General features: G+C 42.8%; 1 non-coding gene across 1 annotated transcript; it reads right to left on the bottom strand.

Moving 5' to 3' along the window:
• Nucleotides 1-1,383: 1,383 nt before the first annotated feature.
• Nucleotides 1,384-1,456, bottom strand: TRNAK-UUU (transfer RNA lysine (anticodon UUU)). Its single transcript has one exon. It is a non-coding gene; the product is annotated as a tRNA-Lys (tRNA).
• Nucleotides 1,457-15,642: the final 14,186 nt, after the last annotated feature.

Genomic DNA, 15,642 nt, shown 5'->3' with positions numbered 1-15,642 from the left:
TGTTTAAAGGGGACAGTGAGTGTGAGGGGGGACAGTGAGCGTGAAGGGGGACAGTGAGTGTGAGGGGTGACAGTAAGTGTGAAGGGGACAGTGAGTGTAAGAGGTGAGAGTGAGTGTGAAGGGTGTGAGGGGTGACAGTGAGTGTGAGGGGTGAGAGAGGAGGCAGTGAGTGTGAGGAGTGTGAGGGGAGACAGTGAGGGTGAGGGATATGAGGGGAGACAGTGAGGGTGAGGGATGTGAGGAGAGACAGTGAGGGTGAGGGGGTGTGAGGTGTGACAGTGAGGGTGAGAGATGTGAAGGGTGACAGTGAAGGTGAGGGATGACAGTGAGGGGTGACAGTGAGGGTGAGGGGTGACAGTGAGGGTGAGGGGAGACAGTGAAGGTGAGGGATGACAGTGAGGGTGAGGGGTGACAGTGAGGGTGAGGGGTGACAGTGAGGGTGAGGGGTGTGAGGGGTGACCGTGAAGGTGAGGGGAGACAGTGAAGGTGAGGGATGACAGTGAGGGTGAGGGGTGACAGTGAGGGTGAGGGGTGTGAGGAGGGAGAGTGAGTGTGAGGGTCGATAATGAGTGTGAAGGGTGACAGTTAGTGTGATAGGTATGAGGGGGGGGGGTTATTGAGTGTGAAAGGTGTTAGAGGGGACAGTGAGTGTGAGGGGTGTTAGTGGGGACAGTGAATGTGAGCAGTGTTAGTGGCGACAGTGAATGTAATGGGTTTGGGGGGACTGAAAATTAAGGGCGTTAGAAGGGACAGTGAATGTGAAGGGGGACAGTGTGAAAGGTGGGGTGATGGCAGGGCCCCAGGGTACGCGTGGAGGGGATGGGATGGTTGGCAAGGTCCGGGGATGGGAGAGGAGATGGGGGAGGGCAAGGATGGAGAAGGGTAGTGGTGGAGTTGGCTGGTGTCCACGTGGTTGGTGGCGTCAATATCAGTGACGTCATGGAAGCCACACACTTACGTTAGATGCCAGTGAGGCCACAGGTCACTCACACTTCCACACTTGTACTCATCCATAGAATTTCAATATATTTTATATAAATTAATTGTATAGTTGCAGTGTCACGCCATTGTTAAAATATCTCCGCTAGTAAGGTATAAAAGAAATGTTCACTAAAGTAATAAACCTCTTTTAAGCATAGTTACATTTGAAATTTCGGATTCAATGAAAATAAATTTTATATCACATTAGTAGACTACTAATACATTCATTAAACTGAAGTTCATTTTCTAATTCTCCTTTGCTGTGATATATTGCAGTACATAACTGCAATAACCACCCTCAGATATTACGCTCGGATTCAACTCTACTGTAGATGCTAGATCTGGCATCGCGACAGGGCTTTTCTTATACATCCATTCCCTGTGCTCACCTAGCAAAAGCTCCGCCCGAACAGGGACTCGAACCCTGGACCCTTAGGTTAAAAGCCTAATGCTCTACCGACTGAGCTATCCGGGCTCTATCGTAAGTAGGGGTTAAGGACAATATATACAAGGTGATTCATAAGTCCGTGAAACATTTTAGAAATTCACCGCATAGATATCTGCCGCATCAGCAAAGGTGGACACATTGAGCATTTGTAAGGTATGTAAAAAAAAACTTGGAGAGTTTACCTATACTTCCGTGTAATAAAATGTCTATCTGTTGCGTCTTTTATTGTTAACGGTGAATTGTTAAAATGTTTCACGGACTTATGAATCACCCTGTATATTTCATTTAAATCTCTTTTCCTTCGTGTCTTGTATTTCCCATTTGAAGCTATTATACCTTAATTTTCAGTTTCCTCTATTATGCTTAGTTGATATTACCCACTATACTATATCATGTATCACCATCTCATTCGTCTTATGTCCAGGTTCACTGTGTGTGTGTGTGTGTGTGTGTGTCTATCACCATTTCATTCATCTGTTATGTCTAGATTCAGAGAGAGAGAAAGTGTGTGTGTGTGTGTGTGTGTGTGTGTGTGTGTGTGTGTGTGTGTGTGTGTGTGTGTGTGTGTGTGTGCCTAGTTGCATTTACCTAATTAAAGTATGCAGAAATTGACCTTGACTCATGTTGTCGTGTCTCATATACTTTTACCCAGTCTGTTTTATCTATCTATCTATCTGTCTATCTGTATATCTATCTATCTATATATACATATAGATAGATAGATAGACAGACTGTGTATGTTTAGGAGATGGGGGATAGCGGTGTGGGTGTGGATGTGTAACACTACGTGTGGAAGAATGTTTTCAGAGTGGCAGCGTGACTGGTTCACAGAGGAGCAAAAACGACAGGTGACATTGCTACAGTCTCCCATAGTTTTATCTACGTACATCGCAACAGTTCACATTCAGTCACAGTTACAGCTGATCAATATCTTTACAACCTAGCCCTACAGCACACCCAGCCTCTACTCCGTGTGTACTGTACTTTTATATTTACTTTTTGGAGGCTGTGGCAGCACATGGCATTTTTTTTTTTTTTACTACGATGGCAATTTACGTGTTTTTCATCTCATTTGAATATTGTCTTTTCACAGACATCCACACTTATATACAATCGATCTGTTTATCTACCTATGGCCAGACGCCGTAATCCCAAACAAGGCATAGCCACAAACGAACTGCCTTCGTGTCATCCTGTCCTCCGCCTTCATGCTGCCCTGTCTCCAGTTCATACCTTCTCATTCATATTGCTCTCCACCCCACCCCTCTGTCTTATCTCTGATCTTCTTCTCCACCTTACCTACACTTTCCTAATCAGTTTCTCATTTATTATTCACTCCACATTGCCATATCATGTGAAAATTTTCTTTTGATGTTTTCCAGAACATTTACAGTCACCCATACATATACCCCAGTTTACTGCCATATGTATGCTTGCCTCTACGACTCCACACTTGAAAAAAAAAAAAAAAAAAAAAAAAATCCATACTTTGTGCCAGCCCAATCGGATCCACACCTGGGTCACAATGATTTGCACCTGTTCGCATACTCTTAATCATATTTATTCCAGCCAGTCCATACACAGTCACCCACGCCAGTCCACTCTCGTCCAGATCTGTTAAATATACACACATCCACACCAGTAACAATCACCCAGTCTTATTCACGCTCTTTCACATCCATCCACAACCACTCACCATAACTACACTCATCTTAATATTTACACTTATTCTGATAATCATTTACACCCATCCAGTAATTACAAGAAGTAAATGGACGACAGCCAACAAAAATCATCCCTTCCAAAGAAAATTGGATAAGAGTAATCAAACTCCTTTAAGTTTAATAATACCTGAACACATTGTATTTGGCAGAAGAAAATACAGACTGGAGAAAACTGTTGCAGACTTACCAAATTGTGAACCGTATATGAACGACCCAGGATACCGGTTAACTCGTGTATTAGACCTTCAGTTTGTAATCGACTTGCTCCCAAATTCCTTGCATACTCTGGCTCCACTTTCTCACTCTTGCTACACATTTAGTCACTTCCCCCCCCCCCCCAAGTAGCCTACGCGACCCTTACTCTTCGTTTACCACCTGATCAGTTGTTCCTCTTAATAATTTTTGTGTAAGATCTATTCTCTGGAGTTATTACTTCTTGCACTTCATTTCACCATGTTCTAGCTTTTGTTCCAATCATCCTCATTCCAATTCGACACACCTCTTACTCTGGTCACGAACTCGAATTTTCTGATATCTTGTTTGTATAATTTTCATGCAGCTTTCCTCTCAGCTGCACTTATTTGACGTATTTTTTTTTCTTTTACTTTATGGTCGAAGTCACTTCGTAATGACCGAAAGATCTATTTCATCTTTATTTTTTTTTTTTTTTAAACAAGGAACGGGTTAAGGACCTTGTACAAGGTCTAATGATAGAAAAACTAAGATCTGCTCCAGGGTCCAATGCTAGACCTTGAATTCACGTAGTTCAGCGGCAGAGTAAGACAGTACTATGGCTCCTTGTCCTTTCCATTGCAACCTACATTGCGATTAGCATCATATTCTGATTTTAACTTCTCGTTACATCTCGGCATTCAAGATGGAGGGATGTCAAGTTTAGCTGTAGTTAAAATGCCCAGAGTATAGCCACAATAGAGCAGGATCCACTCAGACTCAGTATCATATTTTTTGCCAAGGAGTGAGTAGACAGATTCGCAAGGTGCTAAAGATCAACTCCCTGTTGGAACTTGGTTTTCCCAGGAATTACAAAGAGGAGACAGTGCAATGTGTTCCTACATCTCTTGTTTCTCCACCAAAAACAAATTTTGATTATCAGGGGAAAATTATCTCAGGTTTGTACTTTAGTTTTAACAGGACGAACAAGGAACATAGACTGTAGAATTTGCAGTGCCTCTAGTTATCCTCGAAAAGCAAATCTAAGTTGGGACAGGGAATCCATCGTAAATATGTTTATGTTCGAGAGTCCCGTCGCAGAGGGACTCCGGCATGGATCTATTTAACCCTTTTAATCCAACTGCGTATTATTAACTTTATCCTAACTACTCCAGACGATTATATTCAGCTGAGGAGCCCACCTGGCTACTGAAGGTGTTAATGAAGGTTGTATCTGACCCCTCCAGTTCAGAAAATATCTCCTTGACTAAGTAAAGCAGACTGAAAGTAGCAAGAATAAAATGAGGTATATCATCGTATTGAAGTGGTTAATTTAAAAATATTGTGCCCTAAGCTCTTATCCGTGACGTCATTTCGACTTTATTATTAGTTCCGGATTAAAGGGAGGCCCACTGGAGATTATTATGACACTTATCCCCTCCCCCCGCACATAAAAGGGGCTTCCATAAGGGAAAGTGAGCTGATAATAGAAATTTTACGTTCCCCCCAAAGAAGGAACAGCAGACACTGCTATGTTTACGGTGTAGGCTAGATATAGCTTTAAAATGCAGTGGTTGTCTGTGGAGAAAGAGGTGTACAAATTAAGGATAGTTCTATACTGAACCTGTCCAAACAGACTCCAAATTCATCACTGAAATACCATATTCATCTGTGGACGAACAGAGCCGTGGACCCAAACGCGAGGAGTTTCCGCATGCCCCTGGGCCCCTAGTCTTTTGCCTCACATCTTCGGTGCCTGGCTTATCAGGGAGCCTTCACAAGATTCTGTGCACCAGGGCACCCACGTACTTTAATCCGGCTCAGTTTATTATTGCCATCTCCAGATAATTTCATTCACAGTAGGAGTGACGTATGGAAACCTAATGATTTGGGTAGGAACAAACTCTGCCTTTGCTTCGAGGGGTCTCTCCGAAGCTAAATTAAATCATCTGAAGATACCAAGAATCCAAGAATAAAATGAAAAAGACGTTCTTGGGCTGAAGGAAATGTTTTTTAACCCTAATCTGTCTGGGCGAGCATATCCGTCGACCACAGTTAAGCAACTGCTTCTTTTGGGACGTCTTAACGGTCTTAGGTTGCGGCCACACTTTCTCCAAATATGTCATCGACATGAGGAAACGAGGCCCAGGGGTGCGTCCAACGTTCAGACTCTGATGTTGCGCGGCTCTAAGGGCACGTCCACATGTGTGATGGAACAAGTGCTTGCAACATGTAAACAATACAATAACGAACAAGCTGCAAACATGCTGGGAATCGCAGCGTCCAGATCATGTTGGTAACACTATGGTGAAGTCTCAGCTGCCTCGTATGGATACACTTATCCTATCACCTCTGCTGCCAGGAAGTTCGGAGCTGCATTGAAACATGTTTACATACATCTGTCCATATACTGGTGCCTACAAGTATCCGAACATGTTGCCAGCTGTGTTGTCAACACATGTTCGAGGAGGCTTGACATCCAGGTGGACTCAGTAGCTCCTTCGCTCCATCCCAGGGCTCACTATACTCTCTACATCACGTGCAGGCTCTTCATCAGCGCCGGGCTGGAGGAGTGAGTTGTGGAAGGGGAATGAAATGTGAAAATTTAGTGATATGTGGAAACTAAATACGCAGACCATTATATCCTTCACGCCCAACACAAGATCCAGAGAGAGAGGGGGGGGGGAGAGATCCTTGCTTGAGATAATGGAATTTACTGTCTTTGTAGACTAGTTGAGGTGTTGCACTCATTTCCCCCAAAATAGGAGCGTGGGAAAAAAAAAAAAAAGGGACCTTTACCAGAGTCTACGGTTTCTTTGGCTGATGTAAAGGAAGTTTAAAATAAGCCTGTTCAGATTAGGTAAATAAGACTAATTTTGCTTAATTTTACTTAAGCAACAGAAATACACTACCAACAGACATTTTTTCCTAATTGTTCTACTTGTTTTTCTTTTTTCTTTTTGTTTTTTTTTGTTTTTAGGTGGATTTCGGAAGTCCCGAGAGAGAGAGAGAGAGAGAGAGAGAGAGAGAGAGAGAGAGAGAGAGAGAGAGATCCTTGCTTAAGACAATGGAATTTACTGGTTTTGTAGACTACCTGAGATGTTACACGGCATTTCCCCAAAGACAGGCGCGTGGGAAAAAAAAAAAAAAAATACTTTACCAGAGTCAACGGTGTCGTAGACTGATGTAAAGACAGTTTACAATAAGCCTATTCAGAATAGGGAAAAAAGAATTTTACTTACGTAGCAGAAATACACTACCAACAGACAATGTGTTCTGCTTGTTTTTCTTTCTTCTTTGTGTCCCGCCACCCCTTGTGGCGGGGGGGAGGGACAATCTGGCCACACTATAGGGTGGTATTACCACTCTGCGGCAGTTGTTAGGAAGAATCCTGCCACCATATTCCCCTCGTGCCATAAAAGGCGACTAAAAGGGGCGGGGTGAGGGGACTAGGGGCCCCCTCCTCTGTTTCGTTAGTTCTTACAAGAAGACAGGGAACAGAAAGGGATGGGAGATTGAGTTTTCCTCGTACCCAGAAGATGAGTCAATGAATGAGCGCGGATGTAGTACGATTGAGGCTAAAAGGGAGGAGACTGGGGGAATGTTTGTGAGAAGAAAGTTGGATGTGTCAGCTTTGAGTGAAACAAAGATGAAATGGAAAGGTGAGTCTAAGTTTGGAAGTGTGAATGGATATCAGGTGTTGACAGAGGAAGGGCGAGAGAAGGTGTTAGTGAGCCCGGAAGTGCAGCAGTGTGTGATTGAATGAAAGGAGGTGTCATCGAGACTGATGTGGGTGAATGCGAGATTTGAACGTGAGTTGTGGGTATTTGTGAGTGTATATGGGTCTGGTAGCGAAAGGGATGCGGAAGAGACGCAGTCTTTCTCGAATTTTGTTGATGAGTGTCTGCAGAGTTTTGGAGCGAATGTGAATGTGGTAATGATGGGAGATCTGAATGCTACGGTGAGAAATGTAGCAGTTGAAGGTGTAGTTGGTATGCATGGTGTGCCTGGAAGAAATGAAGATTGGGAACGAATGATAGGGATGTGTCTTGAGCGAGATATGGTGATTGGAAATACCTTGTTTGAGAAGAAAGATATTTATAAGCATACATGGATGAGACAGGAGGGTGGAAGGGTTGTTGATAGAGCATTGGTGGACTATGTGGTTGTGTCCTGGAATGTAATAGGAAGATTGTTGGATGTGAGAGTTTTGAGAGGGGAAGTGGAGATATGTCTGACCACTACCTGGTGGAGGGAAGTTGAGAGTAGGTGAGAGATGGGTGAGAGGTATGAGAGTTAGGTGTGGCAGGGAAATTTTGAAAGTGAGTGAGTTGGATATAAGAGAGAAAATGGCAGAGTATCAGAAGTTGAAAGATGAGTGGTACACAGTGAAATATCAGGAAAATAGCAGTGTGGAGGAGGAATGGCAGTTGTTTAGGAGTGCTGTGGTGGGGCTTGCGGAAGAGGTGTGTGGAGTGAGACGAGTGCATGGGTGGTGGTGTAAGAAAAGGAAGCGAATGGTATGCAAGAAAGTAAGTATGGCTGTGGCTGAGAAGAGTCATGCATATGAAGTGTGACTGCAGAGGAAGGATGAGGTAACATATGAGAGGTATAAGGAAAAGAGGAATAGGGCGCGAAGGACTGTGCGTGATGCTAAAGTTGCAGCAGATGAGAGGTGGGGTAGGCAGTTGACTGAGAATTTTCAACAGAATAAGAAAATGTTTTGGAAGGAGGTGAAAAGGGTGTGAAAGGGAGAGTCTGAGAAGAATAAGAGCGAGTAAGTGTTAACTGAGATGGATGCAGTAAGGATGAGGTGGGCGAAGGACTGTGCGTGATGCTAAAGTGGCAGCAGATGAGAGGTGGGATAGGCAGTTGACTGAGAATTTTCAAAAGAATAAGAAAATGTTTTGGAAGGTGAAAAAGGCGCGAAAGGGAGAGTCTGAGAAGAATAAGAGCAAGTAAATGTTAACTGAGATGGATGCAGTAAGGATGAGGTGGAAGAAGTATTTTGAAAGATCGTTAAATGTAGAGGAGGAAAGGGAGGCTGAGATTGTGGCAGATGGAAGGGTGCAAGAAATAAATTTGTTGGGAGAGTTGAATGATTCTTTGATCACGATGGAGGAAGTGCAGGAGGCAGGAATGGAGATGAAAGCAGGTAAAGTTGTAGGCACGGATGGGTGTGCTGTGGAATGCCTGAAAGGTGATGGAGCGACTATTGTTGAGTGGTTAGTAAGATTGGTGAATGTGTGTTTTGTGAGAGGTATGGTGCCAGTTGACAGGGCAAGTCCTTGTGTGGCTCCGTTGTTTAAAGGTAAGAGTGATAAGTATGAATGTACTAGCTTTAAGGGTATAAGTCTGTTGAGTGTTGTAGGTAAGATGTATATATGGTAAAGTGTTGATTAAGATAGTTGGAGAGGGTACAGAGGGAGTGATTGCTGATGAGCAGTGTGGCTTTAGGAGAGGAAGGGGATGCGTGGTTCAGATGTTTGCTATGAGACAGGTGTGTGAAAAGTATTTAGCGAAAGGTAAGGATGTGTTTTGGACGTTCATGGATTTAGAGAAAGCGTATGATAGAACTGATAGGAAGCTTTTGTGGACTGTTTTGAGATTGTATGGACTTGATGATAGGCTGCTAAAAAGAGTGAAAAGTTTTTATGTAAATAGTAGAGCATGTGTATGAGTGGGAAATACTGCGAGTGATTGCTTTCCCGTGAGAGTGGGGCTGCGGCATGGATGTGTAATGTCGCCTTGGTTGTTCAATATTTATATGGATGGTGTCGTAAGGGAGGTAAATGCGAGAGTGTCAGGTGGAGGTTTGAGTCAGGTGAATACTGATGGTAGAGAGTGGAATCTGAATCAGCTGCTGTTTGCGGATGATACCACAATGGTGGCTGATTTGGATGATTGAGACAGTGGGTAGAGGAGTTTGGATGGGTGTGTGAAAGGAGGAAATTGAGTAAATGAGAATAAGAGTAGAGTGATGAAGAGTACGAGCTTGGTAGATGGTAGAGTGATGAATATAGTGTTGAATGGTGAGTCGCTTGAAGAGGTAGTGTTTTAAGTATTTAGGGTCACATGTTGCTGTGAATGGAAGAATAAATGTAGAAGTGAAGTTTGGAATGAATGAAGTAGGAAAGGTTCTGGTAGGAATGAAAAAAGTATTTAAATATTGTTCACTTAGAATGGATGCAAAGAGAAGGCTGTATGAGGGTGTAGTGGTACTGTACCAACTGCATTATGTGGGGCTGAAACATGAAATATGGGTGTAGCAGAGAGGAAAAGTTTGAATGGAATGGAGATAGGTGTTGAAGAGTGTGTGTGGAGTGATGAGTACGGATCGAGTGAGAAATGATAAATTGAGGAGGAGAACTGGAGTTATGTGGAAGATGCCTGATCGAGTTGAGCAGAGAGTGTTGCGATGGTCTGGGCATATGGAGAGAATGGATGATGAGTCGTTGGTGGAAAAGATAACTGGATCAGACGTGAGAGGTGTAAGGCTGAGAGGAAGACCACGAATAGGATGGATGGACAGTGTGAAGAGAGCATTAGATGCAAGAGCGATGCCTGTTGAGCAAGGAAGAGTGGATGCGCATGATAGGAATGACTGGAGAGAAATTGTGAATGAATAAATGGTGACGGGGCCCCGAGGGGATATTCTTCCGCATTTGGTCTGATCAGCTGATCACGTCAGATGCAGGTAAGGGGATGGGTCCATTATACTGTGGCAGGGGTAAACCAGCTCTGCTGTCGGACCCTGCTGCGGATGTTGCTGATTGCACTGCGCAGTTGACCCTCGTGCGGTGTGGTGCTGTGAAGATCTGTCCCTTCTCCCCATACGAATGAATGTGCGTGAGTAAATTGGGAGTGTGTCATCCTGTCTCGGCTACCTCCTTTTCTTTGGAGGAAACAGCCTAGGTATATATGATAGATAGATAGATACATAGACAGGATTTCGGAATTCCCAAGAGAGAGAGAGAGAGAGAGAGAGAGAGAGAGAGAGGAAGGGAGGGAGAGAGAGAGATCCTTGCTTGAGATAATGGTTTTGTGGACTGGTTGAGATGTTGCACTCATTTCCCCCAAAATAGGCACGTGGGAGGGAAAAAAAAAGTACTTTTACCAGAGTCAGCGGTTTCGTTGATTAATGTAAAGGCATAATTTATATCTCTACTATAAGCCTGTTCAGAATAGGTAAATAAGAATTTTATTTAAGCGACAGAAATACATTACCAACAGACTTTTTTTTTCTTAATTGTTCTGCTTGTTTTTCTTTTTTCTTGGGGGAGAGGGTATTTTTTACATATCCATTAACATAGCAAGGCCAATAAGTCTTATTGGCCTTGCGTGATAGGACACGCAAAGTTTGTAAATTATTTCTGCTTGATCAAGTAAAAATCATAATATACCTCAGAATGTATATGGTAGCTAAAATATGTCAAATAATATGTAACAAGACTTTACATTTGTGGCATCTTGAGAACATGTGTTTGTTTATTTTGTAATACTCTTTAGCCTCCGAGTCTGAACGGACCAATCAGAGGTCGGGATCAGTGGGCGGCCGAGCCAATGAACGAGAGCGAGTATGAAGGAATGGCGGTTCGTAGGATGGTAGGGAGGGGTTGATTTGAAACTTTAAAATTGTCTGCATCAAGATTTTCGGCGCATTTCAGCAACCATGGCTCAGTCGCCTACCGGTAAGACTACATAGAACTTTCTGTCACAAGTTTACTTGGGATTATTTGCTCTCAATCTTGTTCCGGCACAATGAAATTACTTTCCCTACCGTAGGATCATCAGCTGATCGCAAGGGATACATTCCGAATTTCCATGTTTCTAAAGTTTCTCTTATAATTTCATTTTTAGACATCGTAAAAAATGGATGAGGGTGTAATTTCCGAATGTTTAAAACTACATACGGTAGTACTTCAGACCTGCAAGGTAAATCGAATCGAACCAAACTCTAAGAGTATTGCGATAGACTAAGTAGTTGTGGAGCATAAAAGTAACGTTGTATTTTAGGATTAAAAAAAAAAAAAGAAATTTTTGGCCTAGCAATGCCTAGATGCTCGCAAGGTTATATGGTTTTAGTTCAGTTATAAAACCCAAATGTTTTTTTTATTGTTGAGATCTCATGATCATCTTAAAAATTAGCCTGGTGGCTTATTGGCAGAAGTTTCCATTCTGCAGGCCACCATCCTCCTCTTTAGTTAGGAGATAAGGGAAAGTTGAGGGACATTTATATATATAACCCAGGAGCTTATCTGAAATTCAGGGTATAGATATTTGTCATGCTAATATTTGTGTTATCAGAAGTACTGTACATGCAGCTATACCTTGGAAAGTTTGATATTACAGTATTTTGGTCTTACACCCAGCCACTGGAGGATGAAAATATTACACTCACTGTTTAGTATATGCAATTTCTCTTATATATACATATCTTTCTATCTATTTATATACCTAGGCTGCTTCCCCCAAGGAAAGGGACGTAGCCGAGACAGGACGACATACTCCCAATTTGCTCATTCACTCAAACACATTCATTCATCTCTTAGCCCCAAGGGGAGAAGGGACAGATCCTCAACGCACCACACTGCACAAGGGTCAACTGCTCAGTGCAGTCAGTGACATCTGCAGCAGGGCCCAACAGCAGAGCTAGTTTGCCCCTTCCACATTATAATGGACCCATCCCCTTACCTGCACCTGACGTGATCAGCTGATCAGACCAAATGCGGGAGAATATCCTCTCATGGCTGTGCCATCATTTATTCATTCACAATTTCTCTCCAGTCATATCTGTCACACACAGCCACTCTTCCTTGCTCAGCAGACATCCCTCTCGCATCTAATGCTCTCTTCACACTGTCCATCCATCCTGTTTGTGGTCTTCCTCTCAGCCTTACATCTCTCACATCAGATCTAATTATCTTTTTCACCAGTCGCTTGTTATCCATTCTCTCCATATGCCTAAACCATCACAACACCCACTGCTCAACTCGATCAGCCATCTCCCACACAACTCCAGTTCTCCTTCGCACTTCATCATTTCTCACTTGGTCCATACTCATCACTCCATGCACACTCCTCATACACCTCATCTCCATTCCATTCAAACTTTTCCTTTCTGCTACACCCATATTCCATGTTTCAGCCCCATATAATGCAGTCGGTACAACAGCATCCTCATACAGCCTTCTCTTTGCATCCATTCTAAGCGAACGACCTCTAAACACATTTTTCATTCCTCCCAGCAGCTTTCCTACTTCATTCATTCTAAACTTCACTTCTGCATGTATTCTTCCATCCACTGCAACATGTGACCCTAAATACTTGAAACACTTTACCTCCTTATGCAACTCACCATTCAAAACTATGTTCATCCTCATACCATCTACCAACCTCATACGTTTCATCACTTTACTCTTATTCTCATTACTTTCAATTTCCTCTCTCTCTCTCTCTCTCTCTCTCTCTCTCTCTCTCTATGTATATGTATATACTGTTTATACATACATACATACATCACAAATTCACTTTTTATACTTATTAACAGAGAGTTGGTGGCCTAGCTCATTGCTCTATCCATTATCACATTATATTTAGATTAGATAAGGTTAAGTTAGGGTAGATTGGGTTGAATTAGGTTAAGTTAGTTCATTTTACTATAATGTACATACAATTATAGGAGCTGGAGAATACCCCTTCCCCCACCTTCTTATTTAAGTTCTAGTATGTAAAAAAGCATTTATGATGGATGCTTATAGAAAAGAAAGTGCTTAGACGTACCGTACTTAAGTTCAGTAAGGAGCATATTAATTTCATTGTATTAGTCAGGTGTAGCTATTTGTGAAAATTTACCAAAAGTTTTACACTCTTACAAAAGGCTATTAGTCCATGTACCCAATGCATGCTTTACATATGCTGCTGATGTTAACAACAGACTCTTAAGAAGATGTTCAAAATTATCTGTAACTCCTCTCTTTATGGTACCATATGTGCTTCATTTGAGCTTGAGTTAGCTTTGCAATATGCATCATCGCACCAAGCAAGGCAGTACATGCAAGATTGGAAGCACTAACTTGCCTACCAGTACTTAATTTGTTAGGGTGGGGTTCTTGGTGCATCCTGATTAGGAAATGCATCATATAATGCTCAGTTTAAATGGGTTTATAAGAGCCAGTGGAAGGGTGCCATGTCATGTGATAAACTGGCAGGAAGAAGCAGTGTAGGCTACCCTCGATTCAGCTTTCAACCACTGAGTTGATTCATCCTGTCAGCATTTATAATGCCAAGATGGAGTTATACGATGGTGATTTTTTTTTTTTTAAACTTAAAAACAAAGTACAGTAGGCTCGCCCAGTGCGCATCACCACAGTGCTCGAATCGCACTGTGCGTGAGTGACCAAAAAGCATAACGAAAAACCTTGAATGCGCGAGTTTACCCCACAAAACATGAGGTAGAGGCAAGAAGTGACTTAAAAACGCCATTTTCCATCCGTATGCAACCCTCCCCTCACACACCATATGCCAATAGTGACCTAGAGGCTCATGGGGAAGGTGCTCAAGAGGAGTCTACAGTAAGATATCACCAATTACAGCTTCAATAATAACGTTTTCGGCAATAACAGTAAGTTAGAATAGATACCCAGTTTCTATAATAATGATGTTTATTTCGTGAATACCAAGTTGTTATACTGCCAATATGTCCATAACAAGATGAGGAATGAAACAAACAAGCAAGAAGAGATGAAGGAAATTCCCGAAAATGTGAGCAGTAGCGAGGAGGAGAGGGAGGATCCTCCTCTCACCACCTCCCCTGACTCGCCCACCGCCGTCCTCCACTGCCCCACCTGACTCACCAGCCGCTTCCTCTCCACCTTCACAGCCCCACCTGACTCACCTGCTTCACCTGGCATACCTGCAACCCCTACCATAATGACTGTTGCTGCATTCTGGAAGAAGTGTAACATTCAACAGGCCGTAAATTTCTTCGTCAAAGCCTGGAATAATACAACATTGGCAACCGTTAAACAAGCGTGGTGTGGCCGGGGTGGTGGTGGGGGCACTGTAAGTGCATTGCCGCGCCTCAGAACTCTTGTTGTTTAAATCCATCAGGCCTGTTGTCTACTGTTGTTAAGGTGACTGCCCATATTTTTGTTATTGCAGCTATATCTGTAGTACAACGTCTGAAAAATTTGACCTTTTTTATGTCTCTAAGGGCCAAAAAATGTCCAGGTATTAGGGGGTACCACCCATATGTAATTTTTCCCATAAGATTATGTATTCTCAGTGCATGAATTCCCAGTGTGTGAGGTCGTGGACCGCCCAATCTCTCGCGCACTGTGCGAGCCTACTGTACATCCATCCACCATCCAATCCCACACTGCCCCATGAGGAGTGCAGGAGCCCGGGGCCAGGTAGTTGGTCCCGACATTTAAGATGAGAGTGACCAGCCTCGCTCAGTCCGATTGGAGCGCAATAATTACCCACTAAACCACCAGGGGCCAAAATTTGGTTATATGATTACCACCCAGCGTAGTAAATGGTTTCCTGGTGCACAGGAAACCATCTGGCTTGTCACTTAGTGTAGAGTCACCCACAGGCTGAAGGAAGTGGAAAGAATGAAGGAAAGAAAGACAGAAGAGGGAGTGTAAAGTCACCCATAGGCAGAAGGACAAGGAAAGACAGAAGAGAATGGAAGGAAAGAAGGATGGAGAGGAAAGGGTAAACACCTGAGAGCAGCACTACATCCAGTGAGTGGATGGTGAGCACCCCCACCTACCACAAAAAAACAAAGTACCGGTAAGAATTCTTTGTTTTGATTTTCACGTTTTTTCTGCTGGTTTTCATGTTTCAAATGCTTTTGACGCAATCATGTGAGAAATGTCCGATTTTGCCATTTATCCCTCTCCTCCACCTACCATCGTGGCAATATGAAGCTTTTTTTTTTTTTTTTTTTATATATATATATATATATATATATACAAAAAATGATTGTAAAAAATGAATCTGAATGAAAAAATAAATTACAAAGGCCAAATTTGTTAGAGGTAGACCGTGAAATAATGCTGATTTTGCGTGTGCGGTGTGTTGGGGAGATCACGTAGAGAGACTCTTGAGTGTGTGGAGGAGTTCCGTTATATGCTTGAGAGAGAGCTAGCTAGCCATTTTAAAATAATTTTCTTCCACGTTTGTTTCTAAGATTTTGTTTAGTTGAATGTATCTTAGCAATATGGCAAGGCTTTGTTTATGTTTTTGCAACTGTTATGGTTCTTAACGGTGTTGTCTCATGATGAAACCTTTCAGAATTCTTTGGGGGAA

This window comes from Coenobita brevimanus, chromosome 94 (genome assembly GCF_032717465.1).
Source record: "Coenobita brevimanus isolate Jiangsu-jjx chromosome 94, ASM3271746v2, whole genome shotgun sequence".
NCBI classification, from domain to species: Eukaryota; Metazoa; Arthropoda; class Malacostraca; order Decapoda; family Coenobitidae; genus Coenobita; species Coenobita brevimanus.
The sequence above is the reverse complement of the archived record's forward strand: the minus strand, read 5'-3'. Positions and strand labels throughout refer to the sequence as shown.